This window comes from Sus scrofa, chromosome 1 (genome assembly GCF_000003025.6).
Source record: "Sus scrofa isolate TJ Tabasco breed Duroc chromosome 1, Sscrofa11.1, whole genome shotgun sequence".
Taxonomy (NCBI): Eukaryota; Metazoa; Chordata; class Mammalia; order Artiodactyla; family Suidae; genus Sus; species Sus scrofa.
In genome coordinates this window covers 184,817,605-184,832,910 of record NC_010443.5, presented here as the reverse complement: position 1 = coordinate 184,832,910, position 15,306 = coordinate 184,817,605, and the positions used below count along the sequence as shown (strand labels likewise).

The following is a 15,306-nucleotide window of genomic DNA, read 5'->3' as shown; positions in this document are numbered from 1 at the left end:
GAGACTGCGGAACAGACCCGTAGCCTGGGAACTTCCTTATGCCCCGGGTGCGGCCCTTTAAAAAAAAAGCAGCGAGGTGAAGCTTTACTCTTAGATTTGCATATAAAGAGATGCACCTGACCTCCCTGAAAAAAAAGGTTGTGCTGGGCGCTGCTTTGTAGCGATTGGCTGGGCGGGGATGGGGCGGAGTTTCCTTTGGGCAGGCGCATTTGCTGCTCAGGCTCTAGGCTCAGTGCCCAGCGCAGCTCTCTACGAACAGCCCGGTGCCGCCATCTTGAGTTGAGGGTTGGCCGGCAGCACTTTTGCACACGCCCGGAGCCGAGGTATTGGCACTCCCGTTTGGTATGAGGAACTCTGGTCTGAAGGACTGGATCCGAGGCCTTTGGACGGGCACTTTCTGAGCAGGGGAAACTACATGAAGCGGAAAAGGACAGGTTAGACTTTTTTTTTTTTTTTTTTTTTTTGCTTTTTAGGCCGCACTCTTGGCATATGGAGGTTCCCAGGCTAGGGATCAGATAGGAGCTACAGCTGCCGGCCTACGCCAGAGCCGAAGCAAGGCCAGATCCGAGCCATGTCTGCTACCTACACCACAGCTCATGGCAAGGTCAGGTCCTTGATACACTGAGCGAGGCTGGGAATCAAACCGCATCCTCGCAGATCCTAGTGGCATTCGTTAACAAGACAGGACCTCTTAGACTGTATCTTTATACCTAGATTCCATCTTACTTTTCCCAGGAACCCTGGTGGGTTTTGCCAGTGACAGAGTGGTTTGAGGAGAGTCTTTTTTATGGTAAACTATAAATTGAATTAAATTAAATTGAGCATCTTAACCATTAAGTTTACAGCTCAGTGCTGTTAGGTCCATTCCCGCTGTTGTGCAGCCATCATCACTGTTCAACACCAGAACTTCTCATCTTCCCAAACTGAAACTCTGCCCATTAAGTGAAACCACCATCCTACTTTCCACCTCTATGAATTTAACTCTTCTAGGTACTTCCTGTAAGTGGAACCATGCAGTATATGACCTTTTGTGACTACTTTATTTCACTTTGAATGATGTCATACATGATATAGAACGCCTCAGAATTTTACTCCTTCTTAAGGCTGGGTAATACTCCATTGTATGTTTATGCCACATTTTGTTTATCCATTCACCTGCTGATGGACATTTGGGTTGATTCCACCTTTTGGCTGTTGTGAATGCTGCCATGAACATGGGTGACCAAATATCTGATCTTGTCCCTGCTTTCAGGTTTTCGGGGTATATATCCAAAAGTGAAATTCATAGATCAAGTTCTACATTTGACCTCTTGAGGACCCACTGTACCACTTTCTACAGTGGATGTTCAATTCAGTTTTACATTCCCACCAGGAATGCATAACTTCCAATTTCTCCACATCCTCGTCATCCTTATTTTCTTCTTTTTAAAGAAGTCCCCTTGTGGCGCAGTGGGTTAAGGATCCAGCATTGCCACTGCAATATTTTGGATCACTGTCGTGGCTCAGGTTTGGTCCCTGGCCCAGGAATTTTTATATGCTGTGGGTGCAGCCAAAAAGCCCCAAGCAAATAGAAAACACTTTTTTTGATGGCCTCACCTATGGCATATGGGAAGTTCCCAGGATAAGGGTTGAAATGGAGCTGCAGTTGCTGGCCTGTGCCACAGCCACAGCAATGACAGATCTGAGCTGCATCTGCTCATGGCAATGATGGATCCTTAACCCATTGAGCCAGGCCAGGGATCAAACCCACATCCTCATGGATACTAGTCGGGTTCTTAACCTGCTAAACCAGACAAGAACTCCAAAAAACACTTTTATAACAGACATCTCAATGGTTGTAAAGTCATATCTCTTTGTAATTTTGATTTGCATTTCCCTAATAATTAATGATGTTGAGCATCTTTTCATGTGCTTATTGGCCATTTGTATATCTTCTTTGGTGTAATGTAACTTTTCAGATACACATTTCCTAATTATTAACTGCAAATAATAATAATGAGGCTTAATCAATCAATTAGTATTTAATGAGTATCTTCTACTGTGCCTAATACCCTATATTCACCACACAAGCATAGATAAATAGAAACCCTAGCAAAGTTACGGGTTTTATTTTTCACTCAGCCAGGTATGATAGCCTAACCAAGGAGATGATGGGCAGGAGGTTTTCTGAGAAGAGGCATGGGAGATTTTCCAGGCAGAGACTGAAAGTTGTTCTCTTCCTCCTGAGACTCTTTCAGCTGTCACAGTTCTTGCAGAAGGCAATTGATGGCCAGCATTCAGGGGCATTTCCTGGCAGCTGTAACAAGTATTCTGCAGAATTAGAGTCACATATATTATAACTAAAGCCATAAAAATACATTTGTTAGATACTCTGTACTTTAAATCTGCACTCTGAGCAATTTCAGACAGGGGAACAAAGGATTCCTTGCAAGGAAGGCATCTGCTCTGACAGTATAAAGTGATGTGGTCATCACTTGATATAAGATATATCTGAAGATCTGAAGACAGGTACAAGCAGAGCTGAAGAAGAAAAGACAAGGAGTTCCCATCATGGCTCAGTGGTTAACAAACCTGACTAGCATCCATGAGGACTTGGGTTCAATCCCTGGCCTCGCTCAGTGGGTCAAGGATCTGACATTGCCATGAGCTGTGGTGTGGGTCGCAGCTGTGGCACAGATCCTGCATTGCTGTGGCTCTGGCGTAGGCTGGCAGCTACAACTACAACTTCAATTCCACCCCTGGCCTGGGAAATTCCACATGCAATGGATGTGGCCCTAAAAAAAAAAAAAAAAAAAAAAAAAAAAAGAAGAAGAAGAAAAGAAAAGAGATTAGCCTAGGACCAAGACACACACATTTCCTGTAGCTACACCTGCCTTAAGGTCTCACCAATATCTGAAGGATATAGGACCCTGGAGCCATTTGCTCATAAATTTATTCATCAAATGTGAACACAGAGGCTACTGTGTGCCAGATGCTGTTTTAGGCTCACAGTGGTGAAAAAAACAAAATCTCTGTAGTCTGAGCCTTTTTAGTCTATTGTAAGAGGTAGGAAATAAATGATCAAAGACAATACTTGAGCTGAATATAAGGACCATGCAGAAAACAGAAAAATTAAAGTCTTTTAATTACACCTGTAAATTATCATAACTCTATACATAGTGTATAGTTATATATAAGCGATGTCGTACATGGTTCATTCCATAGTATGGATTCAATCACCTCAATTAGTCTTCCTCTTGTCTTTCAAAGCTCTAAGAAAAGAATATCTGCAAGTATTATTAAAAAGTTGTTTGAGGGTGTTCCCATTGTGGCTCAGTGGTAATGAACCTGACTAGTATCCATGAGGACTCAGGCTTGATCTCTTGCCCTGCTCAGTGGGTTAAGGATCCAACATTGTTGTGAGCTACAGTATAGGTCCCATGTTTTTGTGACTGTGGCATTAGCTGGCAACTGCAGATCCAATTTGACCCCTAGCCCGGGAACTTCCATATGCTGCAGGTGCAGTGGGTTAAGGATCCAGCATTGTCACTGCAGCAGCTCAGGTTGCTGCTGTGGTTTTGTTTGATCTTTGGCTGAGGAACTTCCACTTGCTTTGTATGTGGCCTCTCCCCTCAAAAAAAAAAAGCATTATTTGAATCTGAGAGAGCCAACCTATGCCCAGAGTATGTGTGCCAAGAAACCAGTCTTCTCATAATGGAGTCTGATGAAAAATAAGCAGGTAGAATAAGCACTGTTAAGTGCAAAAGAAACAGGTTGAAAATAGAAGAGTCAAAAGCATGAAAAGACAAGCCACAAACTGGGTGAAAATATTTTCAAAATGTACATTTGGTAAGGGACTGTTATCCAAAATATATGATGAACTATAAAACATAAAGTAAAGAGCCTGACTAAAAAATGGCCCAAAGACCTAAACAGTCACCTCACCAAAGCAGATATAGAGATGGCAAATAAGCATCTGAAAAAAAAATTCATGTCATCAGAGAAATTAAATTAAAACAATGAGATAACTCTACTGTGTAGGAAATATTCAGTTCTTCTCTTTTAATCTCACTTGACTACTATACTCACTTCTGACCTCACCAGATATGAGAGGGTTGTCCCCCACCAAACAATTCTCTATGACACCAGCTGAATGTTCTACAATTTAATGCAATTCTGACATTATCTCCCTGGAGACAGCATCAGATCCCACAGGTTAAAGGCTTACTCCTATAAGACTGCCCCCACTTCACATGCCAAGTCCAGGCCATCACCTGTGCTTCTGACCAACAGACTGTAGACTGGAGATTACCACTAATCCTTCTTTGGGTTTGATTAATTTGCTAGAGTGGCTTATGGAATTTAGGAAAACAGTTTTCACTATTTACCAGTTTTTTATAAAAGGCTATGATGCAGGATACAAGTGAACACCCAAATGGGCAAGGTATGTGAAAAGAAGGTCAGAGCGTCCATGTTCTTTCCGAGTACCACTCTCACAGCATCTCCACATTCTGACCAATTTGTAAACTGAATCCCATACTTTGGGTGTTTTTATGAACATTTTATCACCTAGTCATAGCCTTAAAATGAAGAATATTTTAAGAGACAAGGAAGGACACTACATAATGATCAAAGGATAAATCCAAGAAGAAGATATAACAATTTAAAATATCTATGCACCCAACATAGGATCACCACAATATGTAAGGCAACTGCTAACAACCTTAAAAAGAGAAATCAACAACACAATAATAGTGGAGGACTTTAACACCCCACTTACAGCAATGGACAGATCATCCAGACAGAAAATCAATAAGGAAACAAAGGCCCTGAATGAAGCATTAGACCAGACGGACTTAATAGATATTTATAGGGCATTTCATCCAAAAGCAACAGATTACACATTTTTCTCAAGTGCATACGGAACGTTCTCTAAGATTGATCACATCCTGGGCTACAAATCAAGCCTTGGTAACTTTAAGAAAACTGAAGTCATATCAAGCATCTTTTCCGACCACAACGCTCTATGACTGGACATCAACAACAAGAAAAAAACAGCAAAATCACAAACACGTGGAGATTAAACAACATGCTACTAAACAACCAACAGATCATTGAAGAAATCAAAGAGGAAATTAAAAAATACCTAGGAGCAAATGACAACAAAGATACAACACTCCAAATCCTATGGGATGCAGCAAAAGCAGTTCTAAGAGGAAAGTTTTATAGCAATACAAACCTAACTCGAGAAACAAGAAAAAGTTCAAATAAACAAGCTAACTTTACATCTAAAGCAAGCTAGAGAGAGAAGAACAGACAAGACCTAAAGTTAGTAGAAGGAAAGAAATCATAAAGATCAGAAATCAATGAAATAGAAACAATGAAAACCATAGAGAAGGTCAATGAAAGTAAAAGCTGGTTCTTTGAAAAGATCAACAAAATTGATAAACCCTTAGCCAGACTTATCAAGAAAAGAGGACTTAAATCAATAAAATTAGAAATGAAAAAGGAGAAGTAACAACAGACATCACATAAATACAAAGAATCATAAGAGACTACTATATGCAACTACATGCCAATAAAATGGAAAACCTAGAAGAAATGGACAAATTCTTAGAAAAAGTACAATCTTCCAAGACTAAACCAAGATGAAATAGAAAAGAGGAATGGACCAATCACAAGTACTGAAATTGAAACTATGATTAAAAAACTTCCAACAAAAGTCCAGGACCAGATCGCTTCCCAGGTGAATTCTATCAAACATTTAGAGAAGAGCTAACACCTATCCTTCTGAAACTATTCCAAAAAAATTGCAGAGGAAGGGACACTCCCAAACTCATTCTATTAGACCACCATCACCCTGATACCAAAACCAGAGAAAGATACCACCAAAAAAATTACAGGCCAATGTCACCTAGTCATAATCCATCACTAACTCATCTTTGACCCTCTCTTTCCTCTCTCTGGAGAATGGGAGGTGGGGCTGAAAATTCCAAGTGTCTCAGCATGGTTTGGTCTTTCTGATGACCAGCCCCCATCCAGGAACTTACTAAGTGTCACCTTGTTAGAACGAAAGACACTGCTCTCCCCCAGGAAATTCCAAGGGATTTAGGAACTCTGTGTCAGGAACTGAAGTCAAAGACCAAATATTAGAACAAATGACTCTTCCTAGTACTCCTGTCTCTTAGGAAATTACAGAGGTTTTTGTTTGTTTGTTTGTTTGTTTGTTTGTTTTGGTCTTTTGCTTTTCTAGGGCCACTCCTGCGGCATATGGAGGTTCCCAGGCTAGGGGTCGAATTGGCTGTGGCCTACACCAGAGCCACAGCAACTCGGGATCCGAGCCGCATCTGCAACCTACACCACAGCTCACGGCAACGCTGGATCATTAACCCACTGAGCAAGGCCAGGGATCGAACCTGCAACCTCGTGCTTCCTAGTCGGATTCATTAACCACTGAGCCACGATGGGAACTCCAAGGAAATTACAGAGGTTTTAAGAGCCTTTGCCAGGAACCAGGGGTGGATATTTATATATTTGCTATTATCTCACAGTTACACACCTATTAAAATAGCCAAAATCCAGAACACTCACAACACCAAGTGCTAGAAAGGATGTATAGCAAGAGGAATTCTCACTCATTACTAGTGGGAATGCAAAAATAGTGCGCCCACTTTGGGAGACAGTTTGACCATTTCTTACAAAGCTAAACTACTATTACATACCATCCAACAATAGTATTCCTTGTTTTTTACCCAAATGAATTGAAAACATGTCCATACAAAACCCACAAATGGATGTTTATAGCAACTTTACTCCTAATTGCCAAAACTTGGCAGCATGGATGGATTAACTGGTACATACAGATAATGGAATATTCAATAAAAAAGAAGTGAGCTACCAGCCATTAAAAATCATGGAGGAAACAAATGCATCTTATTAACTGAAAGAAGCCAATATGGGAAGGCTAAATATGGTAGAGTCCAACTATATGGCATTCCAGACAAGGCAGAATTGTGAAGAATAAAAAGATTAGTGGGTGCCAGGGGTTAGAGGAGAGGGAGGTATGAATAAGCAGAGCATAGAGAACTTTTAAGGAAGTTGAAACCATTCTACTATGATGTTAGATCTACGTCAATATACATCTGTTAAAGTCCATAAAATGCACTACAGCAGGAATGAACCCTAAGGTAAACTATGGACACTGGGTGACAACGATGTATGCATGTGGGTTTTTTTTTTTTTAATTTAATTTTTTTTTTACAGAATAAAATGCACATATTTAAACACAATTACATTCACACAGATTATTATATCATGGATCTTAAGAAAGAGATTAAGTGACTCCCTCTGGAGAAGTGGAATGGGAAATATATGAGACAAATAGGAAATTTATTCTATACTTTATCTCATTTTGTATGGCTTTCATCTTTTCTATTTAGTATTACCTATTACATTTCAATTTTTCTTTAAATATTAGCATTATATTAAAATTATGTGTATTATGCAACTAAAATTTATAAAGAAGAAAGCCTTATATACCATTAAATATTTTAAATAGCATAATAAAAAGAATAACTTAACTGGTAAGAATAACAAAAATAATACACCCTTTGAAAATAAGTAAAATATAAAATGCATAAATTGGTTAAAAAACAGTGCAACTGTATAAATATGTCTTCACAATTTGTTACGTCTTATTGATTCTTCAATATAGGCATTACACCATTCTAGGTGATGTGATAAAGAAGACATTATAGACTTTACATTTTACCATGGAGAGAAATGGTTATTAATAATACAATTGTAAAACTGTATTATTTAATTGTACAGTTGCATTATTTAATTATAATTATCATAAATTCTTTGATGGAGAGGAAATCAGAATCAGATCTAAAAAGACTTCAGCATTCCAAGAATGATGTCAAATGACCCCCTTCATGGTGGATTATACACTTATTCACTGTGAGATATATTTCTTCTCCAGAGATTCCTTGTTTGTGTATCAATTGTAGATTTTTGGTTTGAAGTTATTCTGAAGTTTTGATATGAGTCTGTATGTATATGAAATTGTTTTAAGCTGTTGTTCTCTTAATTGCAAGTTCATCTCCAGTGTCCTGCATTTGTACCCACCTCTTCTCATGATTTCTGATTTTGGTGGTATAATTGTGCATGGATGATTTCGTATCTTTACCGTATATATACCTTTACTGGTGAGCCTTGTCATTTGTGGTATTTTCGTTTCTGATTGCAGCCTTTTCTTTTCTGCCTAGAGAAGTTCCTTTAGTATTTGTTGTAAGGCTGGTTTAGTGTTGCTGAATTCTCTCAGTTTTTGCTTATCTGTGAAGGTTTTGATTTCTCCTTCAAATCTGAATGAGAGCCTTGCTGGGTAAAGTAATCTTGGTTGGAGGTTTTTTCCTTTCATCACGTTGAGTATATCATGCCACTCCCTTCTGGCCTGCAGAGTTTCTGCTGAAAAATCTGCTGATAACCTTATTGGGGTTCCCTTGTATGTTATTTGTTTCTTTTCCCTAGCTGCTTTCAAGATTTTCTCTTTGTCTTTAATTTTGGTCAGTTTGATTAATATGTGTCTTGGTGTATTCCTCCTTGGGTTTATTTTATATGGTACTCGTTGTGCTTCCTGGATTTGAGTGAGTGATTCCTTTCCCATGTTAGGGAAGTTTTCAGCTATTATCTCTTGGAATATTTTTTCTGTCTCCTTCTCTCTCTCTTCTCCTTCTGGCACCCCTATAATATGGATGTTGGAGCATTTAACATTGTCCCAGAGTTCTCTGAGACTCTCTTCATTTGTTTTCAATCTTTTTTCTCTTTTCTGTTCTGCATCTGTAATTTCCACTAATCTGTCCTCCACCTCGCTTATTCATTCTTCTGCCTCCTGTATTCTGCTGTTGGTTGCTTCTAGTGAATTTTTTATTTCAGTTCTTGTATTTTGCATCTCTTCTTGTTTAAGTTTTATATCTTGTATCTCTTTGCTCAGTGTTTCCTGTAAGGTATCCATCTTTGCCTCCAGTTTATTTCCAACGTCTTACATCATCTTCAGCATCGACAGTCTAAAGTCAATGGAGGCTAAGAATCTCCTCATCACTTAGTTGATCTAAGAATCTCCTGGAGGCTAAGAATCTCCTCATCACTTAGTTGATCTTCTGGAGTTTTTCCTTTCTCCCTCATCTGAGTTATAGTCCTCTGTCTTTTCATTTTTATAGGTTTTTGGTGTGGTGACCTTTTTATAGATAATAGAGTTGTAGCCTCTCTTACTTCTGGTGTCTGCCCTCCTTGTGGGCTGAAGTCAGTATGGGGCCTTGCTGTAGGCTTCCTGATGGGAGGGGCTGATGCCTGCCCACTGGTAAGTGGAGCTGATTCTACTCCCTCTGGTGGGTGGGGCTTAGTCTCTGGATGGGATTAGAGGCATCTGTGTGTCTGAGGGGTCTTTAGGTAGCCTGTTCACTGAGGGGCAGGACTGTGATCCCACCTGGATTGTTGTTTGCCCTGGGGCTTCTCAGTGCTGACTGAAGGGTGGGGCCAGATTTTCCCAAAATGGCCACCTCCAGAGAAAGGCACTGCTGCTGAATATTCCTGAGAGCTTTGCTTTCAGTGTCCTTCCCTCACAACAAGCCACGTTCACCCCTGTTTTCCCAGGATGTCCTCCAAGAACTGCAGTCAGGTTTGACCCAGGTTCCTGTAGAGACCTCACTCTGCCCTGGGATCCAGTGCACGTGAAAGTCTGTGTGCGCCTTTTAAGAATGGGGTCTCCGTTTCCCCCAGTCCTGTGGAGCTCCTGCGCACAAGCCCCACTGGCCTTCAATGACAGATGCTCCATGGGCTCTTTCTCCCAGTGCCAGAACCCCACACATGAGGGTTTGATGTGGGGCTCAGAAATCTCACTCCTGTAGGTGAGTCTCTCTCTGTGAACCAGTTAGTTTTCAGTCTGTGGAGCTTCCTACCCGGGAGGTATGGAGTTGTTTATATCATGAAATATCCCCTCCTACCTCTTGATGTGGCCTCCTCTTTTTCTTCTGGAGTAGGGTATCTTTTTTAAGGTTTCTGGTCCATTTGGGTGGAGATTGCTCATCCTTTAGTTGTGAATTTTGTTGTTTTTAGGAGAGAAGTCGAGCTCCAGTCCTTCTGTTCCTCCATCTTAATCCTCTCTCGGCATGTAGGTTTATCGATTATAACAAATGTTTGACTCTGGTGTGGGATGTTGATATTAGGGAGGTTGTCTGTATGCGGGGACAGGGAGTATATGGTAACTTTGTACTTTCTACTGTGAACCTAAAAACCGTTCTAAAAAAACAGTTTATTAATTAACAAGAAGACAGTGCCTAAATTGCTGGCCTACATAAGTAGAATCTTTGAAGTCTTCAGAGAAAAGCACTTCTAAATATACTGATGAGGAACTCAAAGACAGTCTACAGGTGCACAGGCCCCCAAGTGATTTTTTTTTCTTTTTAGGGCTGCTCTTGTAGCATATGGAAGTTCCCAGGCTTGGGGTCAAATCAGAGCTGCTTCTCCCAGACTACACCACAGCCACAGCAATGCCAGTTCTGAGCCATGTCTGTGACCTACACCACAGCTTGTGGCAACACTGGCTCCTCAACCCACTGAGTCAGGGATTGAACCTGCATCCTCACAGACACTGTGTCAGGTTCTTAAGCCTCTGAGCCACAGTGGGAATGTCACCCATGTGATTTGATGCATGGCCATGTTTGGAATGCCCTACCTATGACCACACAAAGTTAAACCATGATTCTCCCATGTGGAATTCACATTATCGTAAAAAATATTTCACATGAAATAACACCTTATTTCATTCTCATTTTTAATAATAGGACCAGGTTTAGTGTCCTATCTTCAGATGAAAAGACAATACCTTTTTTTTTTTTTTTGTCTCTTTGGCAGTTCTTGGGCTGCTCTCGCAGCATATGGAGGTTCCCAAGCTAGGGGTCGAATTGGAGCTGTAGCCGCCGGCCTGCGCCAGAGCCACAGCAACGTGGGATCTGAGCCATGTCTGTGACCTACACCACAGCTCACCACAATGCCAGATCCTTAACCCACTGAGCAAGGCCAAGGATCAAACCTGCAACCTCATGGTTCCTAGTTGGATTCGTTAACAACCGTGCCATGACGGGAACTCCATAATTCACATGATATCTTTGAAATTAGAAACATTATCATTGTTTAGACTTTTTAAACTCTCAATGGCTATCATTGTTCCCAAATTTTATTTTTCTGACTAAATTAACCTTTAAGAAACTCTAAAATATACTTTGGTGATCATTTTAAGATCATTGTATAGAACTTCTCAAAATTTAAAGATTCTTGGGAGTGAACATCATCTCAATAAAACCTTTTTTTTTCTATTTTAAAAAAAGATTAGTTATAGTTGATTTACAGTGTTCTGTCAATTTCTGCTATACAGCAAAGTGACGTATATATATATACACACACACATATATGCATATATATACATATATATACACATTCTTTTTCTCATATTATCTTCCATCATGTTCCATCACAAGTGATTATATATAGTTCCCTGTGCTATACAGCAGGATCTCATTGCTTATCCACTCCAAATGTAATAGTTTGCATCTATTAACCCCAAAGTCCTAGTCCATCCCACTCCCTCCCCGCCCCTTGGCAACCACAAGTCTATTATCCAAGTCCATGAGTCTGTTTCTCTTCTGTAGAGAAGTTCATTTGTACCGTATATTAGACTCCAGATATATGATAGCACAGGATATTTGTCTTTCTCTTTCTTGTTTACTTCGCTTAGTATGAGAATATCTACTTCCATCCATGTTGCTGCACATGGTATTATTTTGTTCTTTTTTATGGCTGAGTAGTATTCCATTGTGTACATGTACTACATCTTCTTAATCCATTCTTTGGTCAGTGGAAAAACTTTCATTTTCTTGTTACATAAAATCATGCTTAATACAGAATTCATGGTATGGTCTAATCTTTGTTTTTAAAATGTATTTAAATACATATGTATGTATGAGAATATTGTGGAAGCCATACAGAAAAATCCTCCAAAGTATGTGTTTTAAATGTGGCCCTCAAATTCTCTGATTCTTCTTCCACTGAATGGTGGGGTCTGTGGTTCCCCTCCCCTGGATCTGGGCAAGCTTGTGGCTGTTCTGACCAATAGAGTATAGCAGAAGTGACACTCTGAATTCTGAAGTTAATCCATAAAATGTCAGAAAGTTTCTGCCTGGTTCTCTTGGAATGCTCCCTCTCCTGAAGTTTCTTCTGAATAATTCTTCTCAGAACCCAACTGCCATGCTGTGAGAAGCCCAGACCACACAGAGAGGCCAAACCTCCAGGCTCCAGGCAAGAATCCCAGCCGGGTCTGGCCTTGCGTCATCCCAGCACAACCAGCAGATCTGTGAGTGAAGAAGCCACTGGATGATTCCAGTCACCGCTTCTGAGGTACCAGCAGTCCCTTTCCAGGTGAGGCCTCAACATCATGGAGCAGAGACAAGCTGCTCCTAGGTCCCCCATCTGAACTCCTGACACACAGACTCTGTGTGTATCATAAAATGTCTTGTGGCACAAAATTTGGAGCTGTGTGTTATGCAACAATGCATAATAATATACAAAATAAACTCAACAATAGGTAACTAAAGGCCAAAAAATGAAAATTTTTCTTTTTTTCTTCTTTTTTTAACTCAATGAATTTTATTACAATTATAGTTGTACAACAATCATTACAACCCAACTTTTCCATCCCAAACCCCCAGCCCATCCCCCCACCCCCCAACCTATCTCCTTTGGAAACCATAAGTTTTTCAAAGTCTGTGAGTCAGTATCTGTTCTGCAAAGAAGTTCATTGTGTCCGTTTTTAGATTCCACATGTAAGTGATAGCATATGACATTGGTATCTCACTGTCTGACTGACTTCACTTAGCATGATAATTTCTTTTTTCTTTTTTAGTGATTTTATTTCCCCATTATTACTGGTTTACAGTGTTAAGAGCTAAGTGCTAAGAGCTAAGATCAATCTGTGGATTGAATAAGTAATCATGAAATTATTATTTTCTCCCACATTACGTTTCTTTTTTTTTTAAGAACCCAAATGATAAAATTTATTCCTTCACAAATTTAAAAAAAAATCTAAGGGTAGTTGAGATGGGTGACTCCTACAACTTATACAGCAAGAAGGAAATTACAAATGTACATTTGACACAGTAAATGCTACCAATTAACTATACCAACAAGATGGAACAAGCTCAGATTATGTGAAGAATATGTAAAGGCTCGTAATTACTATCCAAAGGGGGGAATTATTGTATTAGTTTTGGAGCAAGAGCTTGGTAGTGTTTTTATATTTAAAAATAACTTAGATTTGTTGACTCCTTAATTTAAAGATCACTTTCAAATATGCTGTCACATTTAAGTCTCACACCAACCTCAGGTGCATGCATTCTAAGTGATATCTTAGAAATTTTAGAAACTGAGTTTCTTTTTTTTGTGTGTGTCTTTTTTTTTTGCCATTTCTTGGGCCGCTCCCACGGCATATGGAGGTTCCCAGGCTAGGGGTCGAATCGGAGCTGTAGCCACTGGCCTACGCCAGAGCCACAGCAACGCAGGATCCGAGCCGAGTCTGCAACCTACACCACAGCTCATGGTGACGCCAGATCGTTAACCCACTGAGCAAGGACAGGGATCGAACCCGCAACCTCATGGTTCCTAGTCGGATTCGTTAACCACTGCGCCACAACGGGAACTCCAGAAACCGAGTTTCTTGTGTGGCCATATAGCAAGGTCATATAGCAAGTAAACGGCTGAAAACATCAAAAAAATAATCTGACTTGAAGGAGGAAAATGCTTTTCATTGGATTCTCATGTAAGCAGTCTTCTTTCCACAGCATCCCCAGATGTAAGAATTCACCCAAAATGGAAGGGAACATTTCCTGCTCCCCAGTTGGGTTTGCTGAAATTAAAAATCCGTGTGTAGTATGTCAGTCAGGGTTTCACGCACAAGCAGGAGAAAACTACTCTGGCTAACTTAAGCAAGAAAGGAAATCTATTGAAAAGGTATTAGACATTTCATGGAAGGTGATTTGGGCAACTGAGAACCAGGCCCGGATCTATATTCAGACTGGTGCAGGATCTCTATGCACTGATGCTGTTGTCCCTGGGTGCAGCCACTGCAACTTGCACTTCCACCCCACCGACACTGGACACTGGGCACTGTTGCCAGAGACACTGCACTTGTGTCTCCAAACAGCTACCAGACCGCATTCTACTGGGCTCCTTTCTCACCATTATTCTCATTTCAAAGTCCAGGTCATGTACTCTGAATGATTGGTGCTATGCCTCTGCCTTGGCTGCAGCAGGCTCAGAAAGTGCATTTCTGGTAGTTTCAGCTTCTAGAGTGAAAGCCTGACTCTGCCTCCCAAAGCTGCAGATTTCCCTGTCACAGGTTCATAGTATAGAAAGACAAAAAGAATGAGTGACCTCTGCCTATGGTAAGGACCTCCCACTCCCCTCAAAAGGAAATTGAAGTTGGTGTATATTTTGCACCTAAGTGAACTTGATGACATCTTGTTTGTGCAAATGCTGACGACTAATAAATTAACGGCTATGTGAATTTGTTTTCATGGACAAATAATAGCATACACTTGACGACATCTACCATCTATCAGCATCATCAGGAGCAGATTTACTATAAAGCTAATGAAGGAGAAGTTTCAGGGCTGTCACTTACAAGGGCCTTTCTAAGGTCTTGCACTTCATTTTGTTTTTGTATAATTTTGTGTTCTTTTTCTTTAAAAAAGGACCTTCAAGTTACATAAGCTTCTGGTCCACAAAACCTGGATCCAGCTTTGAGCACTATACTAGGTACTTTATATATTATTAGCTGTCATTTTCACAATACATACAATTACATAAAGGTAGGTAATGAAGGAGTTCCCATCGTGGCGCAGTGGTTAACGAATCCGACTAGGAACCACAAGGTTGCAGGTTCGATCCCTGGCCTTGCTCAGTGGGTTAAGGATCCGGAGTTGCCATGAGCTGTGGTGTAGGTTGCAGATGCGGTTCAGATCCCAAGTTGCTGCGGCTCTGGCGTAGGCTGGTGGCTATGGCTCTGATTAGACCCCTAGCCTGGGAACCTCCATATGCCACGGGAGCAGCCCCCAAAATGGCAAAAAGACCAAAAAAAAAGGGGGGGTAGGTAATGAAGGCTAAATATTGACTTAAGCATTTGTGATCACCTACATACATACATACATATCTACACTTACTCTCTTTCTAAAAATGGTTGATACTTTTGTTTGCTAAGGCTGCCCAGCTGAATTA

At 40.4% G+C, this 15,306-nt stretch overlaps 1 long non-coding RNA gene across 1 annotated transcript in view; it reads left to right on the top strand.

Moving 5' to 3' along the window:
- LOC110262228 overlaps positions 244–15,306 on the top strand; it is a 42,720-nt gene continuing 27,657 nt past the window's right edge. Inside the window, exons 1-2 of the long non-coding RNA XR_002347029.1 lie at positions 244–434; positions 12,271–12,453. This is a non-coding gene — a long non-coding RNA (uncharacterized LOC110262228). The remainder of the gene's footprint in view (positions 435–12,270; positions 12,454–15,306) is intronic.